Source organism: Drosophila santomea, chromosome X (assembly GCF_016746245.2).
Source record: "Drosophila santomea strain STO CAGO 1482 chromosome X, Prin_Dsan_1.1, whole genome shotgun sequence".
Lineage (NCBI taxonomy): Eukaryota > Metazoa > Arthropoda > Insecta > Diptera > Drosophilidae > Drosophila > Drosophila santomea.
The window spans coordinates 12349796-12366257 of record NC_053021.2 but is presented as its reverse complement, the minus strand read 5'-3'; the positions used below and the strand labels follow the sequence as shown (position 1 = coordinate 12366257).

General features: G+C 41.7%; 1 long non-coding RNA gene across 1 annotated transcript in view; it reads left to right on the top strand.

The window, feature by feature from the left end:
• LOC120456882 overlaps nt 1-15218 on the top strand; it is a 56034-nt gene extending 40816 nt beyond the window's left edge. Inside the window, exon 3 of the long non-coding RNA XR_005616878.1 lies at nt 15144-15218. This is a non-coding gene — a long non-coding RNA (uncharacterized LOC120456882). The remainder of the gene's footprint in view (nt 1-15143) is intronic.
• Nucleotides 15219-16462: the final 1244 nt, after the last annotated feature.

Sequence of the window (16462 nt, the reverse complement as noted above, 5' to 3'; positions counted from 1 at the left end):
AGACATCGCGCCAATAGGGTTTATAATTGCGTTTGATTGATTGGCATTATAAATGCATTTAGACAAGCGCACGTCCGACACATCGGACAGACGTACACATACGGACAGATGCATGTACATACGGACAGACGGTCACACGGACAGACACAAGGACGGGCATACGGACATACGGACATACGGACAAAAGTTGCCTTTGCCATCAGAGTAGAGGACGCAAACGACGCAAACGACCAGCCAGCCGGATGAATTGAGAGATGGATGTCAGTCAGAGTTGTGCAACAAAACTGGGTTAAAGCTGGCCCCGCCGCACTCGTTACCCAACACGCCATTAGACAGATTAATTAATTGCGATAAACATAAATAAAAGAGGAGGTGCGCGGTTCAGTAGCAGTAGAAAAAGTAGAAACAGAAACAGAAACTGATACCGATACCGATACTGATACTACGCTCGAATGGGAGCGGATGGCGGATGGACGACTGACTCGACTGTTAGCAAAGGTCGATGCAATTAGCACCCCATTTTCAGTGGCAATAAAGTACGATTCAGCCATTTCTGATAGTCGGATAGTCACACACAAACTGCCGGCAGTCTCGATGCCTGGCCATACTTTTTTATGCTTTTTGTACACCTTTGGCATTGGCCAGCTAAAAGCTTTTTCTAATTCCAGACTACTTCAGACGTCACATATAGTTATGATGATTGACAGTTAGCACACGACCAATACGTCCACTTTGTACGGATAGTCTACCACTTTGGCAGTTTTCAAACTTTAAGAAGTTTTATTCATGGCCCAGCATATGGGCAACATACTGGAAAAAGGATACATTTTAAATTATAAATAATTAAATGGACTCTATGTCGCAGAATAACACTTTAACTATTTTGCATTTGAACTTTCTTAAATTTCGATTCCGCCTGTCTTCGACGCAGGGCATCATTAGGTGGGCGTGGCAGATAGACAGTGGGCGGGGCCCAAGTGATTTTTCAGCCAAAAGCACTTGCCCCCGTTGAGATTCGGCATCATTATGGCGCCTTGCAACGCCAAGGGATTATCCTGTATTTTATAACTCTCATTGAAACAACGTATTGTAAACTATACTAAACTATTTTTTATTTGCAACTGAAAACGGTCTCTTGCGGGACCCCAAAGCCACTGTCATGATTTTTTCTCGCCCAAGCGATTTTATAACTTTTATTTATTCAAGTGGCGATTTAAGGTAGCTCGATACACGAGCAACTTTTACGTATGTTGATAGCTTTTCTTGTGTCTTATTTTATTCTGCTTTTTTTTTTTCGCTTTTCTGTTGAGTGCGTTGGGTAATTTGAATCAACCCCAGTCCCCATAGCCCACAAACCAAGGAGCACGTGTGTGTGGTGTGGCATGGTGTGATGTGGCATGGTGGCATGGTGGCTAGACTGGGCCATGGGGCAATCCGAAGCTTTGATTATCCCAGTCAAAGGCGGAGGCGTTTTGGACCGCCTCCGGCTCCACCTAGCAAGCCAAAGTGGGCGGTGTTACTTCGCTTTCCCCAGCACCATTTGTTTTCGGCTCCTTTGTGATTTCTCCTCCATCTCGTGAACTCGACAGTGGCGTTCGCTGGCAGTCAAGTTGCTCTATTAGGGTATACGCTACGTACGAGTAGTATACGGTATAGCTTGAATAAATTTATTTGGCAGGACCCAGGACCCACCCGTTAGCCGTTCCGTGCTGGCCGTATTGGCCGTACTGGCCGCACAGTAGTCCGCTTTATAGACGCATGCTAAATATTTACCCACATCGAAGCAAAGTGTTAATTATGTGGGCGTATGCCACTGCTCTGTGGGTGAGTGTCCGTTGTGTCCGTTGATGTTTGCCACGCTGAGCTCATCAATTTACCGTGGGGGGAAAGCGGCAAAAGCGAATCGCAACATGAGAACCGGCAGATGTTCGGGTTTTAGCCAGCACCGCAGTGCTGGAAGTGCCAATTTAGCACGATATAATTAATAAAACTGGTAGCATTAAATATTTGTCCCCCGAAATTCGTACAAAAAGCCTGCGGAGGCTCATTTTATATCCCCAAAATTGGACAGCTTATGTGTGGGTATGGTGATTTGGGTATAAATGGTGAAAATGAATGAAAACATATTTCTTGGCTGGCAAAAATAAAAGACAAACTTCCACGCAAATTCTTCAATTCTTCCTTTAATTTTTTTTTTTTTTTTTTTTTTTTTGAAAGTTGTTTAGATGGCAAAACAGTAACCAAGAGCAACCTACGTACAAGCTGCACATATTTATATATATGACTCGTGATCAATATTTTTGTAATTGTTCATAAATTTTCAACCCTTTTCCCCCACCTACATTCATGCAGCATGTTAAAAATAATGAAAAATGTAAAATAAGAAATGAGGAAATATCCATTTTTAGGAATATTTTCGCTTGTAACCCGGTTTAATTGGCATGGTGGGCGGGTCGTAAATAAAACAATTTAATTCTGTGCCAGTGGCGGTGCTTCTTCCTTTTTTTTTTCATTTGTCCCCGTGAACATTTTCCCTTTATTATTTGAGGATATTTTTTGTTTTTGTATAGCATAATTGACAGTTGTGATAAAGGTCACGGGTGGTGGTGATAGAACACGAACTTGTTTTGCTACGGATAACGGATAAAGCACTCATGGAATACTACGCCGCGCCGCGCGACTTTTGAAGGCAATCAAAGCGGCAGAAAGTGAAGAGGTCAGAGGCTAACCCGTTGAAAACCCTCACTTTTGGCTTCGTTAGGGATCCTCCGCCTCCAGAGGCTTAACCCGTGTGACAGACTGACTAACTGACGGACTGGCTGACTGGCTGACTGACTGACTGACTGACTGACTGACTGACTGACTGACTGACTGACTGACTGACTGACTGACTGACTGACTAGATGACTTTATGACTGGATATGGCGGAACCAGAGACTTCAAAATGTTGTGGCACGACGGACGAAGCGCGAGAACTTCCCAACATAGCCATCATAGATGACCTACATGTGAACATGCAATGGCCTCCGCGCGGACGCTTGTCTTTCGATTAAATAACCAATAAAAATTGAATTACAAAACAGTAACCGAAGTTACGAAACAGGCAGTACATTTTAGATTAAATTATTACCAATTACCCCGCGACCAATTTGACACAATATGGCATTATTGGATGAAAAATTACAAGTTAGTTGGGCGATAAAGGACTTCCACCATATTTTGTCTCTCTAAAACATTTATGATGTATATTTCAACAGCTCTTTTTTGTGTGCTCCATTTCAGGTAAGCTGCGTTCTCATACCCACAAGAACGGTTCGTGAAATGCACCTGTGGCCTGGCTTAGCCCGTTGACCTTCACCTGTTCGGTAAAAAAGGAAAAAAAAAGAAAAAAGGCGCGTTCAATTAATTTAAATGACTAATGAATGCCGTCGATGATTCAACGGCACCAGCTGCATGCACTCGCATTTGATTGAGCGCCCCCACTGGCTATCAATTTCCTCACAAGTCGAGAAGCAACCGCTCGAGACTTATGATTACGTCGCTCGGTGCCTGGGGATCGTGGGCTATTTCACGTCCGACTGCACAACGTGCTAAAATATTAGTTCTCAAATCGAACGCGAAGTGCATAAGGTAAACTTCAACTTATTTTTTATACAAGAAATCAGGTCATCGACTATCACATACCCGTTACTCAGCTGTCGAAAGTGATAGGAAAATGTGGTTGCATGTACTGCTCATAACTCCCTTAAATTAAAATATATATTTGTTAATAGCTATTAAATAACCAGCTTTTTTTCTTTTTTAGCTTTTTGTTCTACAAGTTAATGGTACATATATTCAAGAATATACTAAAGAGTATTGCGTGCCACCAAATTCTCACGTATGCAGTCCTGTTTGAGGAACAGGTTACATTTTCAAATTGACAAAAGGCTGAGCGTAAAAGAATAAACCACAGGCGCAATGTGTTAAAAGTAAACACAGCTGCACATGTGTTTTTCAAAGCTAACCGAGCGAAACCGATTATTTTTTAAATGCCAGTCAAATTGGTTCCCTCTGTTTATTTTGCTATCACTTTCCACCACCCTGGGTCACAAACATTTTACACTCGGTGTTTATAAACAGACATAGAAAGTGTCACAACAATCAGCTATTTCTCGAAGTAAGTTTTTAAGTTCCTTAACAAAAATCCTAACGCAACAAGCAAACAATTGATTGATAGTTCGTTATCAAATAAAAGGGTGCTATAAATCAATACGTAATTGAATGATTTAATTGGGGTTCCCTTTGTTTTTCCCCAGTGCATCCAATAATTGTCCCCTCACTCGATGAGCCTCGTTAAGTGTGTGTTTTTTTTTTCCGCTCTTGTTTTCGATTTATTGTTGGATGATTCGGACCCAAACTCCGTGATTTTGATTCCGGTCCACAAACAATGACACAACTGGCCCAACACGTGTTTATCGCTGTCGTTAGCTGTTAGCTGTTTGGTGTATGGTGTTGGGTGTATGGTGTTTGCTGCATGGTGTTTGCCCTTTGCCCTTTGCTCCACTTCACAGTTGAGGGTACAGAGTACACAGTACACAGTACACGGTGCACAGTCGACTGGGGACCAAAACCGCCGCCAAACATAGTTACGTCAATCATGTGCGAGGGTCTGGCTGGCGGGAAGAATCCAATCCAAAGCGTCCAAAACTATACTATATGCGATGGATGCGATGGCATGGAGTGGCTATAGATGGGGCTATAGCACTTGCTGTGTGGAGCGACATAGGTCAAATGTAATCTATACCATGTGCTTTCCGTTGCGATTAACGGCTTCAGTCAGTGGAAATGTGGAAATTCGGGGAAATCAGCAGCATTACAATTCCGATTTCGAATCCAAGTCACACAGTCAATCTGTAAATCTCTGAATCTGTGCTGTGCACGAGATCGCTCGTCTGAGAGTATTTCATTTCGAATTCTCATTTTTCTATGTGAAACAAGCACAATATAATTGACTCCCCCTTTCCATGCCTCATGTCCCCTGCCTCATGCCTCATGCCTCATTGCCCCATTGCCCCATTCCCCATTGCCCCACCGCACCCCATTTAACTAGAGGGCTACAATTTCGACATGGCTCTTAAAAGTAAAAGCATTTGAAAGCATTGTACTCGCACGTAGATGAATGAGATTAGAACACAAAGGCGAGGCTGAAAACAAATTTAATACCGAAATGCTATTTTGCTCACATTTATATGGCTGCATAATTTTTTTGTTTACGAGCACAACATATGTGATAATTTGTTAGATTTCGTTGCTAATGGCAACGAAGAACTAAAATGAAGAAAGGGTATAAAATGTGGTGCTCAGATAAAGCGTATCTTTGAGTAACTTTCCTAGCAAGCGATTATAATAATCCTAAATATTCTGGAGTAATAAACACGATTAACATTCTGTTGACTTGTAGGGTTTCTAAGTTTTGATTTTCTACAAATTGAAGACACAGCGAAGTTGATGTCTTTTAAGGAGGAAAATCGTAGAGTCTGCATGCATACTATTTGTGTTGAGCAACATTTTTTGTATTGTTACACCGATGTAAACCTGCCCCTTTATGATGTCTACCACTCAGTTGGGTTACTTTTACATCTTCGTTGTGTATATATATACAAGCAGGTGTGTGTGTGTGGCCGGTGGCAAGTGGAAGGTTGTGTGTCTGAGAGGCGTGACTGCATCCAATATCGGTTGCACAGATAGCGCCGGCATCACGGCAAACATTTTACGACGGGCGCCGACTACCAAGATTTCCAGTTGCCAGTTGCCAGCAGCCGAACTGGCCAAAAGTGGAGGGGATTGGGAAAAGTGGGGCGGGGGGAGAAAAGGTCGCTGGGGATGCTGGGAATCAATATATTGGCAGCGGCAGGGCCAGCAGGGAACCAGCAGGGCGGTCAGATTGGACAGGAAATTTGAGGGGAGTCATGTGAGAGATGGCAATATTAATGCATGCTCCAAAGGAATCCACCTACAACACAAAAAAAAAAACAGCGAGCAAAAAGTGGCAGCTCCAGCAAGCCGAAGTGCCTACACCCTTGCAGCTGTTAAAAAATTACAAAAATATTTCGAAATATTGATTAAATCATAGATGAATACGAGTAAATCACAAAAGTTGTTGAATTTAATTCAGAAGGTTTATAAATGTATACCTATAGTTTATGGATAAGTGCCAATCTTATAAATTGCATTAAATGCTTATTGTATCTTTAATGCCCGCTTTAGATAGTTTTAAAGACATTTTGCTAGATCGAGTTAATTGCAGTTTATTCCGATCAGGATTACGAACGTATATACCTTATATATGTATGTACGGTCGGAAACGGAACTTGTGCATGATACAATGTGCACGATACAATTGTATTGTACCACCGGTTAGGAGAATAAAGAATGAATTAAATTACATTACATTACACCTTGGCTTGGCCGCCAACGAACGAGGAAGTTGGGTGGTTGAGTGGTTTCGGGTGGTTTGAGGTAGTTCGGAATGGCTGAGTGGCATAGAAAAATAGAACGGCATCGTCATAACAACCGCAAGAAAACAAAATGTAGCGAGCACAAGAAAATGTAAAGAAAATATCGAATGAAACTCAACAAGAAACGGCCATCACTTGGGGTTCAAATGGAAGACGCCTCTTCTGCACCACCACCCACCGCCTATCAACCACCACCCACCCACTAAAGTGGGGTGGATGCAGGAAGCAGGCGTTCAACAAAAAGAAATGAAATATGCGCATAAATTTCATATCGTTTTTATGATTTTCTTCTCTCGCCTCTTTGCTTAGTTTTTTTTTCGTAAATATATTTTTTATCTCTATGGCGCTTCTGACTTTGTTATTATTGTTTATTTTTTCTCAACCTTTTCCTGGCTTTTTATATAGTATATATTTATATATTTTTTGTCTTATTCCGTTTCCGCCATATTCGATTCCAGATATCCCATTTAACTGGTTTTTCAATGATGCTTAAAATTTTGTCGAGTCCAGAATCACACCCATATTGTATGCACACTGATCCCTGCTCATGGAAATTCGAGTGTTTTTAGTGCATCACTCTTGTAATGCCCACGCATATCAAGTTTTTGTTCCCTTTCAATCCAAAAAAAAAAAGGAATAACAACGAAAATGGCACAGCTTTTACAAGTTTAAGTTTAGAGTTTCCCCAACTAGAAAATCAATTTGTTTTCGTGCGGCGCACTCAGAAAAATGCAAAGCAATCAGTGACAAGAAAAAATTGATTTTTGATAAATTGAAAGAAATGTATTCATTCTATCGACCTGAATGTTGGCCCAACTTATACTTATATATACTATATACAGCGCTGATTGTTTTCAGTGTACGCTGCGAAGGAAGCTACAAATAGCATTATGGGGCATACACCGCATATTTGCATATTCCTACATTATTGATAACCGATTGCGGCCCACTCACCGTCAACTTATGGCAATTCATCAGTTTGTGGAACGTTCCAGACCTGACCCTAATGGATTTTGTGGCCATCCGGCCATCCACACCTCTGGCTGCTCCGCGGAGGACCTTCTCGCCCAATTGCGAACTAAGGCATTTGGTAGGAGCGTACTTGCAGTTTGCCTTGGTATTTTGGTAATTTGCCATTTTCTGTGATCTATTCATTGTGCGTATTGAAAGGGAATAGTCTGGACACGGCTGCGGATTTGTGTGTTCGTTACGTGTTCGTTTGCGTTTGCGATTGCGTTTCGTTTCGTTACGTTGCGTTTTCTGTGGGGCGCATTCATTTCGAGGGTATTATGTAAACGAAATTTTTCATTTACGCACATTTCAATGATGGTGAAGAATCCGACTTTTGGCCATTGAAACGACTTTCGGCTGCATTCCGAGCGGCCAGTGAATATTTCACAAAATTGTGCTGGCACTATATGAGAAAATATATATGTACATATGTATGTATGTATGTATGTATGTTACTCGTATCAGAGACACGGACACTAATTAGAGCGACTGCCTGACGGACCGTGCTCTGCCATACGAATCGAAATTTGTCCAGAGCACTCAAATGACTCAAATCAATCAAAAGGAAAACTTTTATCCTCATTTATACTGGTGGTGGTGGTGCTGCTGTTGGTGCTGCTGTTGGTGCTGCTGCTGTTGGTGCTGCTGTTGGTGCTGCTGTTGGTGCTCCTTTCGCTTCAGCGTGTCCTGTCCAAACTCTCGGCACAACTTCCGACCGGAGGGGCAATGCGTGTTAGTCATTTTTGAGTGACAGCTGATGTGGGTTCTCGAATACGATGAATGCTACGAATACGTTGAATGCGAATGCGAATACGAGTGTATGTTCATATGCGAGCGAGCGAGTGTGTGCGGTGTGTGCGGTGTGTGCGGTGTGTGCCGCCACCACGTCTGCAATTTGGAAATAAGTTATTTATGACCTCTCAATTTCTGGTGTTTTTCGGTCGGAGGAGCCGTCACATTTGTTTAGCACAAGTTTATATAACTCGAACTCACTCACTCACTCACTCACTCACTCACTCACTCACTCTCCACTCGCACAATGTGTACAAATTGGGATATAGAGTGTCCGGCAAATGTTGGGCAGTTTCAAAAACTTACTAATCACGCCAAAAGACCACTTAGTCGCTTTAAAACCGAAAACAGAAAACAGCAGACGGACACGAAAATACAACAGCCATCGAACACACACATCGAACATTATGGCTCAAAGGTTTCGCCCAGCCATGGATTAATCTTTAATGGGCGGGCTTGATTGTGCTTAAGGTTTCAACTTTGTTGGGATGTTTGAAAATGATTGGCTGAAATGACTGCACTGCACGTTCGGCCAACACACATTAATTAATGAAATTCCTTTTAAATGGGTCACATAACTTCAAAACGTGGTGCGTTTTCTTGCACAGCGGTGGAATCTTGGAATAATTAAACGAAACATATAATCCTTCATTCCTAGCAAATCTCTTGAAAATCAAATAATGTTCGTGTATTGTTTCGTAGATTCTTTGTATTTCGCCTAACCACTTCATTTGTGTGCCTAGTGAGCGGATTAATCTAACATTCCTTTGATTATTATTATTATTAATATTGGTGAAATATGATAAAAAGCCAATTGCTATTTGTGCCACACTTTCTATATTAAATACATAATGATAATACAAATATATAGTGGAGAATAAGATAAATATTCAAGCATCCCAATCACTTTTCATTAACCCAATTTAGCATATTTTTTGCTGCCTTAATATATTTTTTAATATTTAACGGAGTCACTGCCTAAGAGTTAACTTTAATGATGATTACAAAACTTTTCACAAAGGGCTTGTTTGTCGTGGGGTATCTGATAGTCTGATAAGGGGTAGTGCTCGACTATAACTTTTATTGGCATTCATATATATTTTGTTGACATTGATACTGTGCTCATTTATACTACTGCTCCTTTATTAATATCTTGCAATGTGTAAGCAAGTTGCTTGCTTGGCTTTTTCAAAGCGGTGCAAACTCTCAACTGCAGTTCTTTTTTTTTTATGCATTTTTGTATTTTATTTAGTTGGCATTAATACTGTCTGCGCCCATGTAGTGATTTCTAGCAAAAGTTACCACTACACCGTTGACTTTCACAAAAATTACGCCCACGTTCCGCTGAAACTTTACACAAAAGGGTAGTTAGTAGTTGGCAGTTGGCAGTTGTGTAGTTAGGTAGTTGTTAGTCAGTGGCGGGGTATCTGAAAGTCGGGGGTAAACCCTTGACTATAGCCTTCGTTCTTGTCTTACGACTGCAGTGGGCAACTGCAGCAGTGGCACACCAAAGTTAAGCAAAGACAAAGAGACAAAAGCCAGCACAATTTTCACTTCAAGTGCTTTGTTTGACGCTGCGGCTGATGGCTGATGGCTTGATGGCTGAACTGGGTTGAGTTGCAACCCACCCCACCCCACTTCACTTCACTCCACTTCACTCCACTCCTTTCTGCCTCTGTACTGCTACTAGTACTGGTACTGGTACTGGTGGTGCACTGTTTTGTTGGGGTAAAAACTTTGGGCACGCACGGGCAATACTTTTCACTTTGTTCGTACTTAACGCTTACTTTCGAAGCAGAGACAGCTCCGCCGCCTTCATAAAGGAGCGCCACTCTTGCTCCTCCTCCTGCCCGGCAATAAAAAAATAATTTAACAGTTTTTGGCCCGCAGGCAGCAGCCGCCATTCCAGCCGAGCATCCCAGCTACCCCTAAAAAATAAGAGGAGAACTATCTGCTACCCATATACTATGTATGCACGCTGAAGGGGAGGTGGCTCGGAGGCATTTTGGAGCCCTCTGGAGCACTGTGGAGCATTCAGGAGCATTTGGGCTGGAGAGCACACGCAGGACACACGCAATGGGCTGCAAAACAGTTTTTGGACATTTCCGAATTGCGAGCGAGAGATTTGTTCGCCAGATGCGATGCCGCCTATATTAAGGGGTTTGTGTGAGTGAGTGGACAGGCCACAGGAAAGTTTCAAGGTTGCTGGAAATGGGGGGGGGAAGGCGAAAATGGTAAATGGGTGGTAAATGTTTTCGGGCCCCACACCCTTTGTGTAAATATCTGCCTTTTCTTTATCCGCATCTGCCATCGCATCGCTGCGGGTTGTGTTGCGCGCCGTTAAAGCTGAAGTTATGACCGCCAGGCCGTAGGCCCAAAAGTTTTCATTTTCATTTTTATTTTCGAGCACACCGCAGCAGCAGCAGTGGCGCCACAAAAGTCAAAAAGTAGCCGGCAGCGATACTACTGAGTTATTTGCCGATTATGTAACGAATTAATTAACGCCGCACTGCGTAACGATGGCAAGAATTGTACTAACTACGCAGTTCTCGACCCAAAACATCATTACAAACTTACTTTCGCACACTTAATCAGCGAATATAGGTGTATTTTTAGACGGCTGTTTAAACAAACCAAAGACTTATATTCACTGCAGGGAATTTAGCTTACAAAGTAAGGATTTTATGCCATCAACCATCGCTTACACTATATACATATACAGTGATTACTGAAACTAAACAATGTGCAGGTTATTATCCCTTCAGTCAGTAAAGTCCTTGTAAATACACAGCTCTATTCGCAATAAAGGTCCCAAATTCGGCAAAGACTGTGATACAATTACCATTATGAATGGCAGGATTTTTCCTAAGGCTGTCATAGTATATAAATCGTTCGATTCTGGTCAAATTCATCTGTGGAGTGGGGGCAATTGTGGTCGAATGGGGAATGGAATGGAATGGAATGAAAACTGTTGGCCATTGCAGTTGTTGTAGTGCTTACTCAACTTTTCGAGCGACCGCAAAATCTGTTATTAGTGTCAAGTGGACTTGTGAGACACTTTGCACTCTGACCACCATTTCCCCCCCCTCAGCGCGCCGTCACTGTCAATCTCCTATAGTTGCTCGGATCCTCGAATCCTTGGGTAGTTGGGCACTTGGGCACTTGGATGCCTGCCTGGATCCGCTGTGTCTCCACTCCACTCCTTGCCCACTCCTAGTTGGATTAATACGAATTTGCGGCTCTGGTGGAAAACTTTTGTGTGAGTTGTTGCAAAATATTAAATTGCGGTAAAAGTGCGGGGGCTTTATGGGTTTAAAGTGAGCTGAGGGAGCATTTTGCACACATCTTCCACTTGCCCAAAGTATAGTCGATAGTTCGATTTAAAAGTTGAGACTCCCTCCTTAAGTTGTCATCACATAAAACCGAGAAAAGTGGCAAAAGCGGAAAAATGCAGGGAAAGCGGGGAAAGCATCCTGCTGGGAACCCCAAAAACTTTGGCACACATATTGGCGACAAGTGGCGAACGCGGGGCGCGAGGTCAATCAAAATCAATTTGGCTTCTGCTTGCCTCAATGCCTCAATACCTCAATGCCTCACTGCCCCAATAATCTTGTACTGTTGAATTAACAGGGCGCACACGATTTTAATGGACACACGGAAAGAAATTGAAATTGACTGCAGAACTGCAGAAATGAACTTTAAAACACATTTTAAAATCTACGCACAACAATAAGATTTAAAGTTATTTGATCATGTGATCATAGTCATGAGTGACTATAAAAAGTGGCACTAATCAGAATTAAGTATATATTGTTGTTTGCAAACTTGTGTAATTGTAATTCCATTTTTCTATGGAACATAGTTTAGAAATTGGGTGATTTGAACACCTCATTTTGCATAAGAATATATCTCGAGATGATTGGAAAGTGGAAGTTGTGAAGCGCATTCCTTTGTGAGAATGTTTTTTATTTGAGCTTTTGTTTTTATCTGTGCAGCTCATCCGGGGCTTCCCCGTTTTAAAAGCCTACGTTCAGAGTAAAGTGCAATTGCGGGCTTTTGCGTTCTGCGTTCTGCGTTCTCCATTCTCCATTCCTCATTCCTCAATTCTGAGTTCTCAATTTGATCAATATTTTCGCTTCGCACTTGAGCACTTGGCCAAGTGCAAGGGAGAGGAGGGCAAATCCCCTCAAGGCCATTCAATCAATCAATAAGCCGCGCAATGTCTGAGCAGCGACATTAACAACAACAGAACACTTGATTTCAAGCTCAAAGGGTTTCCCAATCGCAGTTCTTTTCGCAGTAAGCTGGCTGGCTGCATTCATAGGCCCAAAGCGGCGACTTCTGGGCTGGAATTCCGTTGAAGGAGGAGGAGGAGCAGCAGCAGAAGGAGTGACAAGTGGAAAATGGAAAATGGAAAGTGGGGAGGTGGGCAGTGGAAATGGGAATGGGCCAAGGTGAAAGCGGTCTTAAGGTGCCTTGTTCATGTTGTTCTCCCATTCGGCGCATTCGGCGCGACAAACGAACAATAGTAGCCGTGGATCTTGAAACTCGAACCACCCAACCTCTGACCCTGGAACTGTAGCTCTTTCGTTGGCAAAACAGAAACTGAAGCACCAAACTCTCTGGCATTTCTGCGGCTTCAATGACACAATGATACAACAAACAAACAACAATACAGGCGCAGGCATTCATGACTAAGACTAAGAATAAGACTAAGACCAAGACCAAGACCAAGACTAAGAATAAGACGACAACAACGACGATGACGACGATGGGGACGATGGGGCTTTTGAATTTATGAGCGTATTTAATTAACCAAGAAGGACGAGAGGCTGAAGAAGCTAGGACTTAAGTCTACGAATCAGCATCAAGTGAAGCGGCAGCTGTTGGCTGTGATTGATTGATTGAGGCATCGCCTGAGTGGCATCGCCTGAAGTGCGGCATATTTAATTTGGCACGGCCACCCACTTGGGTGGATCCATTCCATTCCGCTCCATTCATTCCATCCAAGTCAAAGTCAATGCCCATAATAATGCCGAAATAGCCATTCAAAATGTGGCTGATTTATTATGTGTTAAGACAACAGATTTACTTGGATTGTTTCTGGTTGTTTTAAGTAAGAGATGAGTGTATGCAAACCGTCCACCCATCCATCCATTCTACCGTTCATCCATCTATCCATCCATTCATCCGTCCATCCATTCATCCATCCATCCATCCAACGCTTCATCGACCTGCTAGACATGTCCAGGATGCGACGCAGGCAGGCAGATTGAGTGAAAAAAAAGTTCCTTAAGCGGCACAAGGAGGTGGGGCAGCTGTCGGCAGAAGGATTTGGCAATTGATGCGAGTGGCAAGTGGCAAGTGGCAAGTGGCGAGTGTCGAGTGGCGGAGTATCCTCTGAATAAATACATAGCGAAGTGGACATGCAGAGCCACTGAAATTGGAAGTCACGGAGGGAGGGGTATAAACCAGAGCGAGTGCAGGTGAAAAACTAAGACGAAATTAAATAAATTATCGCATCTTCGACTATGAATTCAGTTCCCCTTATTTTTTGCTGGGTTTCTTTTCTTTTCTTTTTTGTGGTTTTCCCAACAGCCAGTCTACCTATGTGGAATATATATCATTGGCGCCAGTTCCCGGCAGATTTCCCATATTATTGTCTTATTTAAGTTGCATTAGTATCTTATTTATGGCCACTCGATGCCTCCTCGTAGTGTGAATACATTTGCCCTGGGCCGAAACTTTTTGCCACCGCGGCAAAAAGTAAACGTAACATATACATACGTAGTACATACACATGTACACACGGTGGTATAAATATTTTTTTGGCAGGCGTCGCTGCATAAACCATTACCACCAACTGCTGCTCCTCCTGACCCAAAACTGTGAACAGTGGCGCCTTCTTCCGAGTTGTGAGTCGGGTCGTGGCTCCAATCTCCAATCCCATTTGTGGGTGTGGTGGAGTGACTTGCTCCTGCTCCGCTACGCGGTTATCTGGTTGGGTGCGTGGAGACAAAAGATGGGTCACGTGGTTTGTGACCAGACACCATGGTCACGCAGAAAATGAACGAGGCGGAGGAGTTCATTTCGGCGGGCAGAGATTTAAATACCCTGTAAACCATCTTGCCATGCTACTCAATATGGATTTACCCTTGGGATCTAATTAAAATAAACTATTATAACTGATAATGCAATTAATAACTTAATGAGAGAGATACTCCTATTTGTTAGCAATTCAACTTCTGATTGTATTATCATAAATAAACAAAAATGGGTTTCCTAGCACATTAATAATTTTCTATAAACTCTATTAGTTTTCGTTAATTTACTTGTACTGCAATACACGACTTTCAATATAATTGCCAAAATAATTGGAAATTCGTTAGTTAGTATACCTTACAATTTACAATTTGTCAACCCCTCCACCGACATAAATATTAATTTAAGTGCATTTCGCCGTTGTGTGGGGTCGAAAATCGATACTGACCGTTTATGTACTCTTTGCCTGCTCTGTTGCCTTTGTTTCTGATTCCGCTGAGTGGACTTACATTAATTTAATTTCGTAATTGGCCGTGGGAAAAGTGTCCGCAAATCAAACAATTAGCCACACATATGCGATGTGATGCACACACATTAAAGCACTAAAGATATTATTCACGAAAACAATGTACTCTTTCACCGCGTGATTTATCGGTTTTGACAATGTTCATTTTGCCTCAAAAGGCATAACGCTTAAATTAATTCGTGTAAAAATAAATTATGTATGGCATTCATTAATTTTTCTACCTTTTCCACCAATAAATAATTATTAACCAACGATTTTTCCCACTTTTGCAGGTGAGAATGCATCTCAAACATAATCGGGATATTCACGACGAAAGCGTATTTATATATTAAATAACAAAGCATTGGTAAGTTTGCATAAAGTGCCTCTAATTAATTTAATTTCGACACATCGATAACACCATCTTGATGATTGATGATTGAAACCAACAAAATATTGCAACAATTCATTTAATTAATTGAAGAACAAGCCTAATGTATTCTCCAGTGACAATTGGCTTGTATTGTTTAGTTCTAAAAACAATAAAAATCTAATTATATCATTTTGAACACATTAAATAATTTATTGACAAACGAAAGTCGACTACCTTTGTCTGCAAATGCATATATGCATTTGTATATATATAGACATTATTTATGATAGAGATACCACCCCTTTTCAATTACTAACGCCCTCGCTCCATGCAAATAGTACAATTTAAATGGTTTAAGTGGCTCCCAGGCTGGCGAGCAAAAAGTCACACAGTATAAATAAGCGGTATACGTTAACAGCATTTAATAACATTGATTTATTTGTGGCAATTGCTCCTCCATGAAATGATAACGACATCTATGCATAACTGCATAAGCAGCATCGAGCCAAAACTTTGTTGACATATCGATGAAATATTGTAATGCTAATAAATAAATCTTATGCCGAGACACGCGAGCGGAACGAGTGTTGGCCACAAGTACACATTTTGTGGGTTTCTACAACAAAAAAAAACCCAGTTTAGGCGCTGGTTTTTCGGAAAATGTATTGCTCTGGAATTAGCATTTGTTTTAAGCAAATTTGAAAAATGTTTGGATTTTTGTCGCCACTTTTGCTAACAGAACTTGGTGCAATCGTCACTAGAATTTAAAAGCTGCTTTTATTTTATTCGAGCTGAGCTTCATTAAACGTACTCTAAATGTAACTATCTATCTGTAAATATGCGCTGTTGGTTTTTTAGTAAACGCCATCTTGCATCACAAACCAATGGCTTAAAAGCCAAAAAAAGGGTTGTAACCATATACCTTAAGTCACCGAAAATAAGGGGCGAATGAAGTAGTTACTTTCGTAAAGTTCGAATGGGCGGGTATTTATCAACTTTATGGCGTTTTATTTAGGCAAAGGTTGTTGTGGTAAAGAGTGCTCGTTTGTGTTGGTTGCTTTGAAACTTCATCTGCACTTGGAACGGCTTTTGTTGGTTTTACCTACCACCTACCAACTCCCGCCGCACATTTTACTTTCTTTTTGGAGCTTTAATTAAATACATTTAACAATGTATATTCATTAATTTCAAGAGTTTTTGCTGCTAGCTGGGGTTACTTATTGTCTGCCAACTTTTCCC